This window comes from Trichosurus vulpecula, chromosome 5 (assembly GCF_011100635.1).
Source record: "Trichosurus vulpecula isolate mTriVul1 chromosome 5, mTriVul1.pri, whole genome shotgun sequence".
In the NCBI taxonomy this organism is placed as follows: domain Eukaryota; kingdom Metazoa; phylum Chordata; class Mammalia; order Diprotodontia; family Phalangeridae; genus Trichosurus; species Trichosurus vulpecula.
In genome coordinates this window covers 105979665-105998776 of record NC_050577.1, presented here as the reverse complement: position 1 = coordinate 105998776, position 19112 = coordinate 105979665, and positions in this window count along the sequence as shown.

Sequence of the window (19112 nt, the reverse complement as noted above, 5' to 3'; positions counted from 1 at the left end):
GAAGGTTCAGCTGCAGGGTAGATGGAAAAGCCCAATGGTCCTTAGGGTACAGAGATAATAAAGCCTAGGAGTTCCATAGCATGCAATGGAAGGTCAGATGGGGATCTGGAGGGAATTGCAAATAGGGTAGATAGTAACATTGGGTGAACCTTGGGGAACAACGTCAGGCCACATACTAACTAGTGGAAAGAGCATAGTGGGACTAATGGTTGGGGCTCTGGGCTATCTCCATTGGTAGTAGGAAGGAAGGGGAAAAGGGAAGGGTGGGAAGGATCTAGCAACTGGTGGTAAATGGACATGAGAGCTCAAATAAGGGCCGGTAAGGTCCCCAGCTCCCAGTGATGTCTGATCCTTTAAGAGCAGGAATACTAGACTTGTTTTATTCATCCTATTTGATAGCTACCTAGTTTTGTTTTCAGTTTATAGATGAATAATGTGGCTTTTGTTTACAAACTATAAGTGCTATCTCTGAATTGTATTATCTCTGTGTCTCTCATTGACACAATTCTCTGGGTTGTTAGACTGTCCAAAAATAGCTATTTGATTCCTATTAATGATATTAAGTCATATTTATATAATCCTTCAAGATTTTCATCAACTTTATGACTGGAGATGGTACAAGTCTCATTGTCTGTATTGTATAAATGAGGTTGTAAGAGTTTAAAGGACTCATTTGTGATCCCATAGCTAGTATGTGATGAAACAGGTTTCAAACCCAGTTCTCCCGACTTCAGATTCAATGCTTTATTTAATATAGCATAATACCTATACACACAAAAATATTTATGGCAGCTCTGTTTGTGGTGGCAAAGAACTGGAAACTAAAGGGATGCTCATTGATTAGGGAATGGCGGAACAAGTTATGATATATGAATATAATGGAATACCATGGGGTCATAAGAAATAGAGGTAATGGTTTCAGAGAAAACTGGTAAGACTTATATGAACTGATGCAGAGTAAAGTGAGCAAAATCAGGAGGACAGCATTCACAATAACAATAATATTGTGAAGACAAACAACTTTGAAAGATTTAAGAACTCTGATCAAAACAATGACCTACCATGATTCCACAGGACCCAGGATGAAATATCCCACCCATCTCCTCACAGGGAGAGGTTAGACTCAGGGACATATACTTTTTCAACATCACCAATGTGGGAATTTGCTATGCTTGACTATACATTGTTGTTATAAGAATTTGGTTCTTCTTGGCGGTGGGAGAGAGAGAAAATAGATTTTTGTTATTTGAAAAAAATTGTTTTCAATACTCCCTTTTCATATTACTTCATGGACTAAAGTGTTGTGTCTTATTTTAGGCTAGTATCTTAAAATTCTTGTTTAAAATGATATAAAAGACTATAAAATGATGGTTAATGCTATTTGTTGTCAAAAGTAAGTGGTAGAAGTAAATGAAATTTGACATGTCTTCCCTTTGCTGTCTCATCCCTGTACATTCTTTGGCTAGCCAATTCAAGTGATTTCAGAGGATGAGTTTGATGAAGGTTTGCAAGATGGAAGTAGGGGGAAAGATTGGGGTCATTGGAGACCAGTTGGGAGATTTATAGTAATTCAGTTAAGAGATTGTAAAGGCTTGGAATTGAGCTAAGAGTAGAACTAGAGAGGAAAGAATAGATCCAGGAGATTTTATGATGGAAGAATCAACAGGATTCTGTTATTAATTAAGTATGAGGAAGGAAGGAAAGCAAAAAGTCAAAACAACTATAAAATTTCAAGCTTAAGGAACTAGTGAGGAATGAATTGTACCAATAAGAAAGTTGGAAAGGACTGATAATTTGTGGGAGAATTATAGGAATGAATGCTCATGGGTACAAAGCACCATTTTTTAAAGATTCAATTTGACAGGTGATTTCATTGGTGTAAGAAATTCCTGATGAGGTAACACCCTCTATTAATGCATATTGATCCTTTTTCTGCAACATAAAATCTTAAAGAGTTGCTTGGGGGCATTGAAAGGATAAGTGACTTGAATAGGGTCATACAACCAATCCATAGCAGAGGCCGGACTTCCTGACTGAGGCCAGCTCTCACAGAATCATAGCTTTAGAGCTAGAAGGCATCTGAGAGGCCATCTAGTCCAGCCCCTTCATTTTACACGTGTGGATACTGAGGCTCAGAGAGGTTGTTAGTTGCCCAGGATCACATAGCTAGTAAGTATTAGAAGCAAGATTTGAATGCAGGTTTTTCTGCCTCCGAGTCCAACTAGTACCCTCTCCACTACCCCAGCCAGAATGCTTCTCCACAATTATGATTTCAAATTTTGGGCACCCCAGGAAAAACTAAAGAAAGAGCACCCACAATTGTCTTATTATAGTTTCTGGAAACACTCGATACCTCTGACAGAGAACGTGCCTGCCTTGTTTTGTTGTTGTCTGAATATTATTCATGGATATGAACATATATGTACTCTTGTGGTACTTCCCTGGAGATTTCTTAGTTGTTCAGGTCTAAGGCCCAAGGCAGAACTGCAGTGCTATCTATATCACCTTAAAAAAAAGCATCTAGTCACCTGATGGCACTGGGGTGGGTGGAGGAAGGACATAGTCTGGAGAGTACCTAACAAGTCCCTTAGGACTTTCCCCAGTGCTCCATCAGTGATGGGAGCTTGACAGAGATCCACTGCGGTGCAGGAGGTGTTGGACAACAGCCATGCCTTGGGGTAACTCCTTGAAGCGGTTGCATACTATCCTTCTCCAAGACGGATGGGCCAGTGACTGGCAGAAAGAGCAGCCAACAGTGTGACTTGACAACCCATGACTTTTTGGCTCCTTGTCACCAGGAGATGAATGTTTCTGAGTAATATCTCTGGAGCTGATCACTTTCTGTTCTTCAAATTGCCTTTAGAGCAAGGGAACAAAGGGACAAAGCATCTAGTATTTTTCCATTCCCAGAAGGGAGCTCCACCCTCTCTCCTCTGACCAAAGCCCCATCCATCCTTCTTTTCCCTTCTGTTTTCTGAAAATCCTATACAGTTTGTTCATAGGGATATGTCAGCCTTACGGAGAGCAAGAATTCAAGAATTCTTTAGGCTTACCCCAGCCTAGCAATGCCTTGCAAGATTTCCTTTCTTCTCTTTCAAATTTGCCAAGGTCATATCGTCTTGATTCTTGTAGATGGCTTATAAGATGACACATTTAGAGTGGGAAAGCACCTTAAAAGTCATCTAGTCCTCCACCCCTGGCCATTTTACAGATAATGAGGACTAAAGCGTGATTAAATGACTTATTCAAGGCAGTCATCCAGGTAATAAGTGGCAGGTCCCCTTAATTCCAAATCCAGCAGTCTCTTTACTAGGTAATCTTCCCTCCCCCTCCCATACTATGAGAGTAAAAAAAAAGTGTATGGTTTCTTAACTGGATGCCCTCAGAATTCTTTTGCTAAGACCCATGAAATCCTAACAGAAAGCCAGAAGAGAGTCAGCACTTGGCAGCTAGTTGGTGTAGAGGATAAAGTGCTAACCTTGGAGTCAGGGAGACCTAACATCAAATCTGGCTTCAGACACTTACTAATTGTGAGATGTTGAACAAGTCACTTAAACCTGTTTAATCGCAGTTTGTTGTCCATAAAAGGATAATACTACCTACCTTGGAGGGTTGTTGTGAGGATCAAGTGAGATAATATATACCTACAGGACTTTGCAAACCTTAAAGCAATATATAAATGTTGAGTTTTATTGTGGTTGTTGCTGCTGTTGCTATTCTTGACGTTATGACTCAATTTCTTGTAGGCCAATTGAGTTCTAAGGTTTTATTACTATTTATTGCTAATATGTGGTAATAATAATATATTATTATAGTATTCTGTTATCTCTGGTCTGTTTCCTTTTTAATTGTGTTTAATTGATACTGCAAAACTAAGAATTAAGGTGCAGCAGGCTCAGAGGACCATGACAGAGGTTCAAAATGATGCTTTATCACTAGTACTAACAATGTGACCTTGGGAAAATCACCTAAACTCTAGGGGCCTTTGTTACTCCTTCTTTAAAATGAGAGGTTTGGGCTACGTGATCCCTGAGGTCCCTTCCCACTGTAAATTCTATGTTCCTGGGAATTGACCCAATCCCAAACTGGAGCAATAGTATTTATCTGATGACTATATCTTTGAAGAGGTTATAGCTCATGTTTTATGACCTTTGGCCCCCACCCCATGACTCCAAAGTCAAAAGAAACAAAGAATAGGACTGCAGAGTCACAAAAACAATAGGACAGCTCTTCAATCAGGGCCACAGTCTGACCACAGACTACACCATGTTTCAGTCAAACTGGAATATTTGCTGTTCGTAGACTCAGCATGCTATCTTCTGTCCCCGTGCATTTTCACATGTTGTGCCTCATTCCTGGAATGTTCTACCTTTTCATCTCATCTTTCAAAATCTCATCCTTTGAGGCTTAAATTAGGTGGTGTTTCTTCTAAGGAACTTTCCTTCAGGTGTCCTCCTCCCTGGTGGAACATATGATCTTCCTTCCCAAGGATTCCTAGCACACGCTGTCTGAGTGTCTCTTTTACTTTTGTCACTACTCACCTTGTGTTATACAGATTGGTGTATACATTGCTTCTCTGCCTGGTAGAATGTTAAGGTGGGGTGATGTCATGTTTTGTCTTTATACATTTCCCCTCCCCCCAACACTTAGCCAGCACCTTGCTCATAGTAGGTGTTTATAAATGCTTTTTGACTTGAATAACCTCATTTGATCAGCATCCATCCAAGGACAATGCTTTCTCAACGGAGGCCTAAGACATTTAGCTTGTCAAGCAAGCGCATGGAAAATGGCCTGATTAAAAAATATTTCTAACTTTACTATTACTTGAAAAATAACTTCTAAGTTCTTCCCTGCCCACTCCAAAGCCTTACAAATGAGCTCTTGCCCAGTGCTGAAAAAAAAATCTTGGGAAGCCCCGCATAGCCACAGAGAGGGTGAGTTTGGTGGGGTGGGGGTAGAGCTTGATTGACTCTGCAGAAATTTCGATCTTTTCTTTTGAAGAAGGGATGCTGGGGAAATGTGCTTCACAAACCTTTTATAACCCCCTTCCTCCTCACTCCTCCACCCCTCCATTTCTTCCTTCAGCTGGAAAATCAAGTCTTTCTAAGTTGGTCCCTCCCTTTCCTCAAATCAACTCGCTCTGGCTCCCTTTTTTTCCCATATTCCACCCACTCCTCTTTCCTCATTTCAGCCCCAGCTCATTCCTGCTGTTTCTGTGGTGCCCACTCATTCCTGCCCCCTTTTTAGTTCCCATTCTAAATCCCCCACTTGCTCCTTGGACGTTTCCATTTGTGCCACCCACTCCTTAAGCCATTTTTTGAATGTGCTGTTCATCCTCATTCCTTTCCCCAGATGCCCAAGATCAGGGGTAGGGAACCTGTGGCCTCAAGGCCACGTGTAGCCCTCTAGGTCCTCAAGTGTGGCCCTTTGACTGGGGTCCAGTCCCCTTGGGGTCTGTTCTGTAAAATCTGGACTCAGTCAAAAGTCCACACCTGAGGACCTAGAAGGCCACATATGGCCTCAAGTCCACAGGTTCCTCACCCCTGCCCAAAACCCTCTGACCTCCTGCCCCCTTACTTGCTATGAACTGGCGTTGAACCTTCTTTCCTACAGGTTTAAGGCAGTCTCATTTCTGCTGGCTCATAAATTGCCTTTTCCCTTTTTAGAGGTTTTTTTTTGCTTTGTTTTTTTAAGTAAAGTTTTTCTTGGAAGAAACAAAAGCTATTCATATTTAATGGAAAAATGTCATTAAAGGAAGTCTGATTGAAGTAAATAGCTCACCCAACCAAGTTCTCTGCTCCTCTGATGAAAAGGGTAGAAGAAATGAAACTGTCCCTTGGGAAGGCAGAAGAGAGCCTGAATGAATACTGATTTTTTGGGCAGTCTCAAGTTTGGTGAGAGGGAGTCAAATAAATAGCCACATGAATGTTGCCAAGGTCTTGGCTCTAGTTTGAGCCTACTTCTTACCTTGCAAGAGTGAAGGAATTGGCATCTATGGTGATGATGCCTTTGGAAGCATAGATAAATCATGACAGCCTCCCAGAACTGATATGGATACTCCTAGAGGAGTATCCTGGTGGCCCAGTGGATGAGCTGCTGGGCCTTGAATCAAGAAGACTTGAGCTCAGCTGTGATCTCAAACACTTACTAGCTGTGTGACCCACTGTCTGCCTCAGTTTTCTTAACCATAGGATAGGAATAATAACAGTACCTACCTCAGAGTGTCATGAAGATTGAATGAGATAATATTTGTAATAAGTACTTATCTTAGTGCCTGGTACATAGTAAATACTAAATAAATGCTTATTCTCTTTCTGTCTTCCCTTCTTCCCAAACTATTGATGATATCTTTCTTTCCTCAAAAAGACACTTGATAATCAACAAGGTTATGTTCTCCTGATTGGTGAGAACTCATCACATCTAGGTGAATTCCAGATTCAACCACACTGAACCCAGCTCATCTTCCTGCCATGCCTCCCAGATCTTACCCTGGGGGCAAGTCACCCTGATGAGTAGGACTTCACTATTCCTCATTGGCTACAGATCTGCCCTGATTTTACCATAACCAACTTCTTGCCATGTTGCTATGTGCACCCACTCCCACCCCACTTTTCAACTCTTGCTCTGGGAGCAGTTAAAAAAACAAACAAATATTACTATTCATTGAATGGATATGTCCATTGATTACTCAATGATACCACTCCTAAACCTGTTGTTTTCCCAGACCAAACACACCCTCTGTGGTCACTACTCCTTTCAGGACATCCTTTGCTCTATCTTTAATCAGCCTCACACATCCTGGTGGCTGATGTACGAAAGAGTTTTTTTTAGTGAACTTGTGAGATACCACTAACTTACCTCTTCCAATGAATGATCCCGAGCCCTTACTCAAGCTGAGTTAGGACAACTGAATTCCATTTACCTCTTTTCGGTCTTGAAGGAAGTAAGACCCCAAAGGTCTTCTCCCCTTGAGGCTTGTGGCTGTGGATAAACTCTTTTTAAAAAAATTTTTTTTTATTTTTAGTTTACAACATTCAGTTCCACAAGTTTTTGGGTTCCAAATTTTTTCTCCCTCCCTCTCCTTCCCCTTCTCCCCAAGATGGCATGTAATCCAGTGTAGGTTCTACATAAAACTTCACATTGAACTCATTTGCATAATAGTTCAGTTGTAATGAAGAATTATAACCAATGGAATGAATCATGAGAAAGAAGAAATGAAACCAAAAAAGGAGAAAAAAAAAGAAAGCCAATGTCTCAACCTACATTCAGACTCCACAATTCTTCCTCTGGTTGTGCATAGCTTTTTCTGTCATTAGTCTTGGAGCTGTCTTTGAATTTTGTATTGATGAAAGGAGCCAAGTCTATCAAAGTTAGTCCTTACAGATACCATGTGCCTGTAATCATGTACAATGATCTCCTGATTCTCATTGTGGATAAACTCTTACATCCTTTACTTACCGTGCTGACTTCTGTTAACCAGTGCCTAGATCTGAAACCCTCATAAGCACTAGGAACATTGGACAGGAAGGAGCAGTAGCCTCTGATGGCATTCCTGCTACTACCGTAAAGGTCTCTATCCTCTGTAATTTTTATCCTCTTAAAGAAAAAGTCTGGATGAGTATATGAACATAGTAGAAGACAGAGAAAGGACCAACTTCACAAGGACCAGCAGCATCTGGGTGTTGCTGAAGACTATAGGGAAAATCATTCTTTTTCATGTTGTTGTAGATTATACTGCAGATTATAGTTTCTCTGAAGAAAAAAATAGAAAATATCAAAGTGGGTCTTAAACATGCTGCTGTTTGTGCTGAGTGAGGGTGAGTGAGTACTTAAGTGTGAACTGAATAGGGGGACAAAAGCGAAGAGAAAAGAAACTGTTTCCAAAAATGGAAGAACAGAAAGGAGAATATAGGAGCATAGGAACTGGCCCATTGACTAAGACTATTGGTTCATTAAGCCAATAGCAAGCTCAAGAGATCTGTCATGGGAAATCATAGTTATTATATTGGGAGCTAGTGTTGCATAGCAGATGGTAGCCTGGATTTGGAGTCAAAAATTGAGTTCAAATTCTGTATCAGATACTTACTGTGTGCCTCTGGGCAATTCACTTAACCCCTCTCAAGCTCAGTTTCTTTATCTTGAAAGTGGATATAATAACAGCACCTATCTTAGAGGGTTGTCTCAAGACTCAAAGAAGTTAATGTATCTGAAGTCCTTTGCGAACCTTAAAATGCTACATCAACATAAATGAAATTTAAAGGAAAAGTATTTCCAAATGGAAATCTTACAGTCTCTTCTTAATAGCCATTCACGACTCTGTCATACATAAGCTTACACAAAACTTTTAAAAGGTCCTGCTTGTACCATATTTGGGTGATAATGAATTCCCTAATTTCATTCCCTATTATGTGAAGGAGCACATCCCTTATTCCTCTTGAGTTTACCTTGTTCTAGTTTCAAAGGGAAAACCTTGCACCCACCCACCCTCCCTGTCCTAGTGTTTCTGGATCTGATGAGCAAGCCCAAGTTGATTCTTTTAATGCTATTCACGACCTTCTTGATCTTGATCATTTTGGGTTGTCAGTCTTTACCCTTCCAGGCCAGAGGCGCAATCTTCTTCAACCCCCCACGCTAATATAGTAGGGTGCCATCCTCTCTCACTCCCTTCCCCCTCCCCAGTCTAGACGATCATTTTAATTGCCTTTCTCTGGACCTTTTCTAGTCCTATTATGGCTTCCTTGATGGTGTCTTCTATGCTCAAAGAGACAGTCTATGATATCAACCAGCTTCTGTTCCCTAATTGGTGAGAATTCACCATGTCTAGCTGACTCCAGATTCAGCCACGCTGAACCCAGGCCATCTTCCTGCCAGGCCTCCCAGATCCCACCCTGGATGTGGTGACCAGAAATAAACACAATATTTCATGAAGAAATACATAATAGATTATACAAAGGCAGGGTAAGGATTTCTTTTCTTTCTAAGACTTTTCTTAGAAATGATAAAAAAAAAAGATTTTTTGGTGACCTTTTTAGCCACAACAGCCCATTGAGTTTATATATTCAGGAAATAGCCTTTATATAGCCCCTGGCTATATATGGTTTGGATTAGTCATGTCTAGGTGGTACAGCAGGTAGAATATTGCACCTAGAGTCAGCTCTGAATTTAAATCTACGCTCAAACTCTTAACCAGCTTCATGACACTGGGCCAGTCATTTAACCTCTGCCGGCCTCAGTGCTTCAACTGTAAAGTGGGGACAATAATAGCAACCCAAGCTGTCACAAGGATCAAATGAGAAAATATTTGTAACATGCTTGTAACAGTGCCTGGCATATAGTAGGCACATATGTAATAAATCCTTGTTTCCTTCCTTCCCACACCTTTTTTTGTGTGCATCAAAACGAATCTGTCATGGTTTGTTATCGTTTTATTTGTGTGGTCTCATAAGATCATCTACGTTATACACACACACACACACACACACACACACACACACACACACACATATACCCCATAGATTTAGAATCGGAAGGGACCTAAGAAGCCATCTAGGCCAATCCCTTCATTTATAGATGAAGAATTGTGGCTGAGAGCAATTAAATGACTTGCCCAGGGTCACACAGGTTGTATGCAGCAAAGGTGGGATTTGAAAACAGGTCTTCTAACCCCCAATCCATTACTCTTTCTACTGTATTTGTAAATACAGTAGATGTATCTTTGTTATTTCCGAATACGTCCTTTCCCCACCACTAAATGAGCCCTTTCTGTAACAGAGGGAAGCAGTCATGTAAAACCAAGTGATAACAATGATTGCATCAGGGGGCATATGCAACCTTTTGTATCCATAGTACCCTAACCTCCTTCCCAAAAGGAGGAAGGTGCTTCCTCGTGTCTTTTCTGGGTCCAAGACTGTTCCCTGTAGCTACTCAATATTCCTCTTTGCTCCAGTGTTATTTTCACTCATTATTATTCCAGTCATCATGTATACTGTCTCTGATCCTGCTTTCTTCTCTCTATATCAATTCACACAACTGTTTTCATGTTTCTCTGAATTCCTTTTGCTCATAGTTTCTTATGACACAACAATATTCCATTAACTTTTCTACCATGATTTGTTTAGCCATCCCCTGATCGATGGGCACCCACTTTGTTTCCAGTTTTGTTATGAATGTTTTGGTATATTTTGGTTCTTCGTTTCTATTTGCCTGCTCATCTATTTGAGTCATTTAATTCTTTCTTACTTGAAAGTAAAAATTTTGGGAGTCTTCTGTGTACTCCCTTCTCAAGATCATTTATAAAAGTCACTAAATAAGGCTGGTCTTAGCCCTGATCCCTGATGAACCTTATTTATTATACTTCCATTTAGCTAAGTATCCATTTATCTCTACCCTATATTTTCTTTCTCAAAGTTAACCAATCCCTAGCCTATGACAAAATAGCCCTCTCTACCTCTGTCTCTAATCCCAAGGCAGCTTGTTATAAAGTCTTTTTAAAAAAATTTTTAAGTGTAAGTTACACCCATTAATCTCCATTATGTATATGCCTATTTTTCCCTCTATTAAATTAGTCAGGCATAATTTCCCCATGTAGAAATCATGCTACCTTTTCTCAAAATGTTGGGGGTTTTTGGAAGTGCTTGGTGGTCTCATTCTTTATCATAAATTCTACCAAAAACCTTGATATGGAAGTGAGACTCACTAATAAGCAATTCTATAGGTTCCCTCTGGAGTCCTTCTTACATGCAAGGGTCACATTTGCAATAAGCCAATCCTCTGGCCCATTGACCATTTGTAATAATAGGTCACACATTTTGGCCAATTTCACCCTTCAGTTCCTTTAAACTCTTGGATGAGTACCATCTGATCCTGATGATTTATCTATATTTATTTCGCTAATTTGGCATAATAAATCCTGAATATTGACCTCTGTTTAATTTAGTTCTGCCTCTGACCTGGCCATTTCAGGGCACACTTCGCCTATCGGAATCTCCCCAATAGTAACTTCTTATGAGCAGGAGAGCTTCTGGGGAGTAGGCACTTTTCCCAGCTAGCAGGAGAGAGCGAAGGTTTTAGCAGAGACAGGAGACAGGTGGGAGTGAGGATCCTGGGCCTTTCCCTATAGCGCTCCAAAGTTTTTCATTTCTTCTTTCCTCTGCGGTTTCTGCCTCTCGCCAACCTTTATTCTTTCCTTCTACCTAGGAGAACTTCACTTCCCAATATGCCTTGGTGCTGATACAAGGGTGCACAATAGTAGCCCCAGGAAAAATGGAGAAAAAGAAGATGATTTGATACACACCAGGAGCATTGTAGAGGTAGTTAGTTAGGAAGGGGCACGTTAATTTGACACAAAGAAGCTAGAAAAGGATTTGAAGGTAGTTAGAAGGCATCAAGGAGGAACTTTTCTAGACTCATATGTAGAAAACTCCTGAGCTTATCTTAGACATTATCCTTAGCTGTATCCTAGGAAAAAATGGTAATAATGACATGTATACAGCACTTTAAAGTTTTCAAAGTGCTTTATACATATTCTTTTTATTCTCACAACAACTGGGAGGTGGTTGCTATTTATTCCCATTTTACAAATGAAGAAACTGAGGCAGGCAGCGGTTAAGTGATTTGCCCAGGGTCGCACAGCTAAAAAGTGTCTGAACCTGAATTTGAGCTCAGGTCTTCCTTAGTACAGATATAGCACTTGATCCCAATGTTCCTCCAGTTTAGGGAAGACAATGTGTTGTAGTGGAAAAACATAGTGGAAAAACACTGTAGTTCTGGCTATGTGGCGTTTAGCAAATAACCTTACTCCTCTAAACCTCAGATTTCTCATCTGTGAAAGGGAATGGACTGGGTGTTCTCTAAAGTCTCTTGTAGCCCTGAAATTCTATAAATTTGTGGACAAACCCAAGAAATGAGAAGGAGGCTAAATTGGAGCGAACCATGATTTACTTTGGGTCACCATCTATAACCCCAGCTCACTATCACTTACTCAGTGCTTCCTTTTATCAGCCCAAAAGAGAGACTGTATAAATCAAAGAAAAGACATTTAATTCAAATACAATACAAAAGCGAATTCCAGTGAGGTTTCCCCACTCTCACATACTCTCATACTACTAGTCAGAAAGAGAATATTTGTAGACTAGAAAAATCTTGGGTTATGTCCCAATTGGAATACCTCTGTGCCTCCATTTCCTGGGAAAACTGCTTCCTGTCCTCATCTGAACTAATTTCTCTACTGCCACTTGTATGCTGAGCAGCTATTGGCATCTTCTGCTTTTTTGCTGAATTGGTGTTAGAGTGCTTCTTTCCTATCAAAAAGAGTTTACAGTACTTTGGAGAGCTGTTCCATAGCCTCAGGGACATTTCATCCCTTTTGTAAATCAGACCCACAGTCATATCCAGCCATCATAGCCAAGAGTATCTTAGGACAAATCTGTCTTTTTGTCTACTTTACCTCCCCTCCCCTCAGTGGGAACTCCCATATTCCTGCTTGAAATCTGGGTTAAGGTGAATAAATTCCTTTAAAATCCCATCATTCCTCTGGCTACTAATGCTAGAACCCTACTTAGTACTCTGGAATTTCATTTAATCAGACTATAGGGGCAAGATGAATCAGATTACATTTGTTCTTCATTTGTATTTACATTCTAATCACTATCCCTCTTCCCTCCCCTCTCCTCCACTTAAAAATTCAACAAATATTTATAAGGCACCTCTTATGTGAAAGACATTATATAGCACTTGGAGTTTATGAATTTTTGCATGTCCTTTATCTCATTTTAACCCAAAAGAACCCCATGATAGAGAAAGGTAAGTATGTTTAGATGATTTAAGTGATTTGTCCAATTTGTTGTTGTTGTTCAGTCATGTCCAACTATTCATGACCCTGTGGACCATACTGTCCATGGGGTTTTCTTGGCAAAGATCACTGGAGTGGTTTGCCATTTCCTTCTCCAATGGATTAAAGCAAGCAGAGACTAAGTGATTTGCCCAGGGTAACACAGCTAGTAAGTGTCTGGGGCTGGATTTGAATTGACTCCAGGCCTAGTGCTCTATCTATTGAGTCATCCACATAGCTACCTCCTAGGCCAGGGGTGGGGAACCTGCAGCCTTGAGGCTGCATATGGCCCTCTAGGTCCTCAAGTGCAGCCTTTTGACTGAATCCAAACTTCACAGAACAAATCCCCTTAATAAAAGGACTAAATAAATAAAAGGTGAAGTGACTGCCCAAGGTCACATAGTAAATGTCTGAGTCTGGATTTGAACACAGGTCTTCCTTACTCTAGACACAGTGCCCTACCTGATGAGCAATCCAGTTGCCAATTTATCCACAGTCATCTAGCTCACAAGCGACAGAGCCAGTAATAGAAACCAGTTGTTTTAACATCAAACTTAACTTGGGGTCATAAGAATATAGATTTGGAATGGCTAGAGATTTTTGAGCTCATCTAGTCCAACCCACTCACTTTTTAGATGAAGAAACTGAGCAGAGGGGGTAAATGACTTGCCCACATTCATACAAATAAAATTGGCAGAGTCAGATTTAAATTCAAAACCCTCCAGCTTAAAATCCAGTAGTCTTTACACTCTGCCTGGTTAATGTTCTCTCCATTCTACTTCCCTCTGCTGAACAATTAAACTGCTTATCTCTAAGTCGACATGTAGTTTGTACCTTCATATCCCTTCCCACTGGACTAAAACACCCGGTGCCCTCTGCATTGTTGAACAAGCCACACTTGTTCAATGATAAAGGTTCACCATATGGGAAGGGGATCTGAGAGAAGTGAAGAGGTAAGCCAGGATCCTAAGATCCTAGGAAAGGACACATCTACTAGTCCTGTTAGTGACAGCAGGGGAGAGGGTTAGCATGGTGAGGGCAGGAGAAGAAGCAGGAATGTGAAAGAGACAGGGCTTTTGGGAAGCACTATAGTATGACTCCAGTGTCTTATTGTCCCAGGGAGGTCACCTTGGGCTCTCTCCTGAAGGCTGTGCCAGCATACCACAAATTCTGGCAGGTCCTTCCAGGCTGGAGGGACTCTGAGGAGGGGCCTTCTGCTTGTCATCTCATCATGTTCCACAACATTCTTGCCTAGGTGAGCTCACCTTATACACTCTTGACATTTCCCTCAAATAGGGCTATAAGAGACTCAGAGTCCATTGTATCCAACCCTTATATTTTGCAGATGAGGAAAAGGAGGGTCAGGGGAGTTAGGTGACTTTCCTGAGATCATGCAGGTGTCAGAGGTGGTATTTGAACTAGGGAACTCTGACTTCAGAGCCAGACATCTTTACTTCATCCATGTATCAAACTAATAGAAAAACACTTATTAAGCACCTACTGTGGGAAGAATACTGTGCTAGGTATTTAAGGAGATATAAAATTATATAAGACACTATACATCTCAAGGAACTTACATCTTCAAAAGTGGATAAGGCATCCTCATGGATAGAAATAACACATAATATTACAGAAAAATGTAGGTGAAAGATACGAAGCAAAATGCTATGTTTGCTGTCCTTCCTTGAGGCTGAACAAGGAGAAACAGGTAATGATGAGCCTTTATGTTCCATCTTTCAACCCAGGAAAAACAAACAAACACAGTGTGGTTATTTTTCTTTGAACCCCAGAGAATAATGTTGTATTATGAAGTACGAGCTAGCAATCACATTCCCATCCGCTGATGGCCATTTGTATAATTATCTCCTATACTACAGTGTGGAAAGAACAGTATTGCAACAGCCTTCAATTAGTTAGGCAACAGCTTTCCCATTTACTGAGATTATGGAAGAAGCAACCAGTACATTTCTTCCCAGGATATAGTTTTTTTCCACTGTGCTCATTTTAAGTGGTTAACATTTCCTCCCAACAATGGCTCCCTTATTGTAGGAGGATTCCATTTAGGATCCAGGTCACTGGGTATGTGAATGTACGCCTCACCTGCAATTTCACAGGGACAAGAACTCAGAGTTCTGTGGTCTGCTTCGTGCAGGGGCTGGGTCATATTTCATAATCTTGGTAGTTAAGAATTTTGGATAATAGAAGATGAGCCCTAGAACTCCATCCTACATTAGGAAACCTACTATGCATTCTGGTGGAGTAGATGCAAGAGGTCACATTTCTAAGCATGAGCTGCAATTCCACTTCCATAGAGGAAGTATGTGTGCTGCTGCAGAAGAACCATTGGAGTTGGAGTCAGAAAACCAGGTTTGAACAGCTCTGCTACTGTGTGAACCTTGGGAAATTCATTTAACTTCTTTGAGACTCATTTTCCTTATATGTAAAATATAGCTCTCTGAGGTTCCTTCCAACACTGATCTATAGCACTTTAGAAAACATTTCATATCCTTTGGATGGAGATGAGTCTTTTACATTTAGAGCTAGAAGGAACCTCAGAGATCATTAGCCAAAGCTCTACATTTAAAAAAAATATAAAGAAACTAAATCTCAAGAAGCTAAATATAGGTAGGCAGAGGTACCTACGTGGGTCATCCAGAATGGGGATTTGAACCTCAGTCTTCTGATTTCAAATATAGTGTAATTTTCCCTTGCACTGTACTACCTTATTCTGTCACATTTAGAATCTCTTGAGCCTGGGGTCTGGATATTACTGCCTTGAGAAGATACTAACAATACATAGCAATATATTCCTTGTTTTAAATAAACTCAATTTACATAATTTCATGCTTACGGAACAGATAAAGTAGGGCAGTCATTTTATTTAACAGCATTCAAAACCTTATGTAATATTCCCTTTATGTTACCTCCAGGCATTTGTATCTGGTTTGGCTTGATCAGATTATTGCGCTGAGCCCCAATTTCCCTCCCCTGAATCTCTCCCAGACTATCAATATTAATCATATGACAAATATCAGAGTGGTTCAAAAAAGACAATTTACTGAAAATAGAAATGCAGGGCAAATATCAGAAAAGGCATTAAATAACAAATGTTCTCAGTTCCCACAAACCAAGCCACCTACCAATGCCTCATGAAGGATGGAAGTTTGAGGTTCCAGTCAGTCTTGGCCCCCCACACCATGGCTATCATCAGCATAGGGCTCAATCTACAGAAGCAGGAAATTTGAATGAAAACAGAACTCTGGGGATGTTGAAGCCTCATTGTAACACAGAGGTGACCCTGGGTACTTACTTGAAGGCCATGCCAGCAGACTGCAAACTCTTGTTGGTCCTGCCAACCTGAGGAGATGCTGAATGGGAGACTGGCAATGGACAATGCTTTGCAACATGCCTAGCAAGCCAAGTGCCTCTTCTGTACCTGATGACCTGCATACTATAGGATTGTCGACTGCCTTAAGTACTTAGAATTATTAGCAGAAACATTAGAGATCGCCCAGTACAATACCCTCATTTTATAGATGGGGAAAAGAATCACGTAGCTAATTAAAGCCATTAATGGCAGACCTCGGCCTCCAGCTTTTGTGGCCAGACTCTTCTCCATCAGAAGGTTGAAGTTCAATCTTCTAGCTTTTCCCCTTTAAGTTCACCCTGCTAGTGCCTTCTGTCACCAAACTACATTATATACATATATATATATATGTATATATATATATATATATATATATATATATATATATATATACACACTCTCTCTTTCTCTTCCCCTCTGTCTCTCTCTGTCTCTCTCTCTCTCTATATATATATACATATAATATATATACACATATGTATTATATGTACATAGGTACATTTTTTTCTTCCAGTAGCCTGTACGTTCACTGAAAGCAGGGGTTGTCTTAGTTCAGTCCTCATACTATTGACACCTCTCACCGTCTGCCAGCACATAGGGCTGTGCTGTGTCTCTCACATATTAGGTGCTTGATAAATGTTTATTCCTCAATTGATTGATGATAGACACTTAAAGGCTTATTGATTCATTGCCCCTCCTCCTTCATTGTACTCTTTCAAGGAATAATGCTTTTTTTGAATACTTCCCTATTTCTGTTTTTGCTTTGAATATTACACAATTCAGGCCTCGACTCTGCCTTGCTAGATGGCCTTGGGGCGGTTGCAGACAACCATGGACTCTAATGTCCATGAATGGCATTGGAGGCACCTCTAAGAAAAGCATCTATTTCATAGTGGGGGTGGGAGGGATAAAGGGGAGAATGTATTCTCTTTACTAAAATATGTTGCACAATTATGGTATAGTTATCTTTTATGGACTCATACTAAATGAGAAATGTCTATGCCTATGTCAACCAATGCATCAAATTGTGAGAAGAAGCTTCTGATCAGATCACAACAATTAGTGCCCTTAGACATTGCACTCCTCACCTATGCCAGGAGGACTCTTGACTGGTGGTATCAGCACCAGGCCCCCAGACTTTCAATGGCAAAGTGTTTGGCAAAGATATCTCCACTGCAGGGCACACTTCCTAGGACAGAAGTGTGTCAGCTCTGGGGAGGGGTGATAGCAGCCTAGCATGCTCAGGACAAGGATGAAGCTTTATGTTCCAATACACAGACTGAAGCTGACTCACCATCTCAGGGCATCAGAGCAAAAAGCTGTCCCCACACAGCTATAAAAATGTTGATTTCTCTTTGAATCCCTCATAAGCATTAGAGCTTAATACATGTAAAATTAATAAGACTTGTAATTAACCAGACTATTCATTTGTCCACTAACAAAAATAATAAGGAGTTTTGTGAAACTGGGAGACCTAGGCAATGTGATGACCCAACTCACTGAATGTGTTTGGGTATAGATGATGGTGTTTTTCAACTTGAGCTAAGGAAAGTCAAGGCTAATTCTGGTTTTTGGTGCATTGGATCAACTTAGTAATTAATAATAATAATCATAGCTCACATTTGTAAGCAGGATACATTATCAGTCTGATGCTCACAAAAACTCTGAGAGGTTGGAAGTATAGATATTATTGTTTCCATTTTCCCAATGAAGAAAGTGAAGTCCAGAAAGATTGAGAATTACGCACTTTCTTGAAGCCAGAAAGGAGTCCAGCAGGGACTCAAACCCAGGGTTGTTTGATTCCAAAGCCAGCTCCCTTCCTGCTGCACCACTTTGGATATACTGAGTGTAAGGACTGCAGAAGAAGGCTGGTCCCAAGATCTGGATGTTTAGATAGGAATGTAGCTATCAATGAATGCATGTTGACACCAGGCTTGGCATTCATTGAAGAGCCATATTTGAGTTAGTCCAGAGATGTGATAAGAACAATTTGGTGAAATCCACTGGAGAAATGAAATGGAAACTGTCTACTCCATTGCTTTTCTTCTTAGAAAGAAAGAGTGTTACCCCTCCCCCCACCAGTGTCTCAGGTCTCTCATTGGTATTGATGCCCATGGTTCCCTGCTTCTGGCAGGCCTGAACAGAGTGAGAGTCATAGCAAAAAAGGAAGCAAGGCTTGAACTGAGTAGTATTCAAAAGAAAAAAATAGAAGTAAAAGTATTTGAAGAAAGGACCATTCATTAAAAGAGCACAGGGAGGAAGACGGAAGGGTAAGTCTGGCTGCCAGGACAAACCAAGTCATTGTATCCTACGCCAACAGATTTGGAAGGATTGGCAGAGCAGAAAATTTACAAGAGGTACAACCAAAGAGGATGTCTCAAGGATATAAACAGAGTAACATTTTTAAACCCTTCTCCATTTCTCCCCTCCAAAAAAAAAAGAATGCATGAATCCTAATGTGCCAGAAGATGTTCACTCATGAAGTATGAAGTATTGGTATGACATCCACTGGAGAAAGGTGTCTTGATTGGGTTAGCAAGTATTTATTAAGTTTACCAAGAACTACACAAATATGATCTCAGTTGATCCTCACAATAAGAACTGCTTTGAGAGGTAGGTATTATATAGAGGCTGTAACTGAGGCAGCCAGAAGTTAAGCCCAGGGCTGCACAGCTAAGAAGTATCTGGGGTCACATTTGAATTACTCAAACAAAACCTTCTACATGAAGCTTTTCCTGGTCCTTTAAGCTGCTAGTGTCTTCCTTCCTCCCCCTAAACTTTACTTTGCATTTAATTTTGCATATATACATATATATATATATACACACATATATACACACACACACACGCATATATGCATATATATCTATATGATGTATATGTAGAGCAACTAGATAGCAAAGTGCACAGACTGCT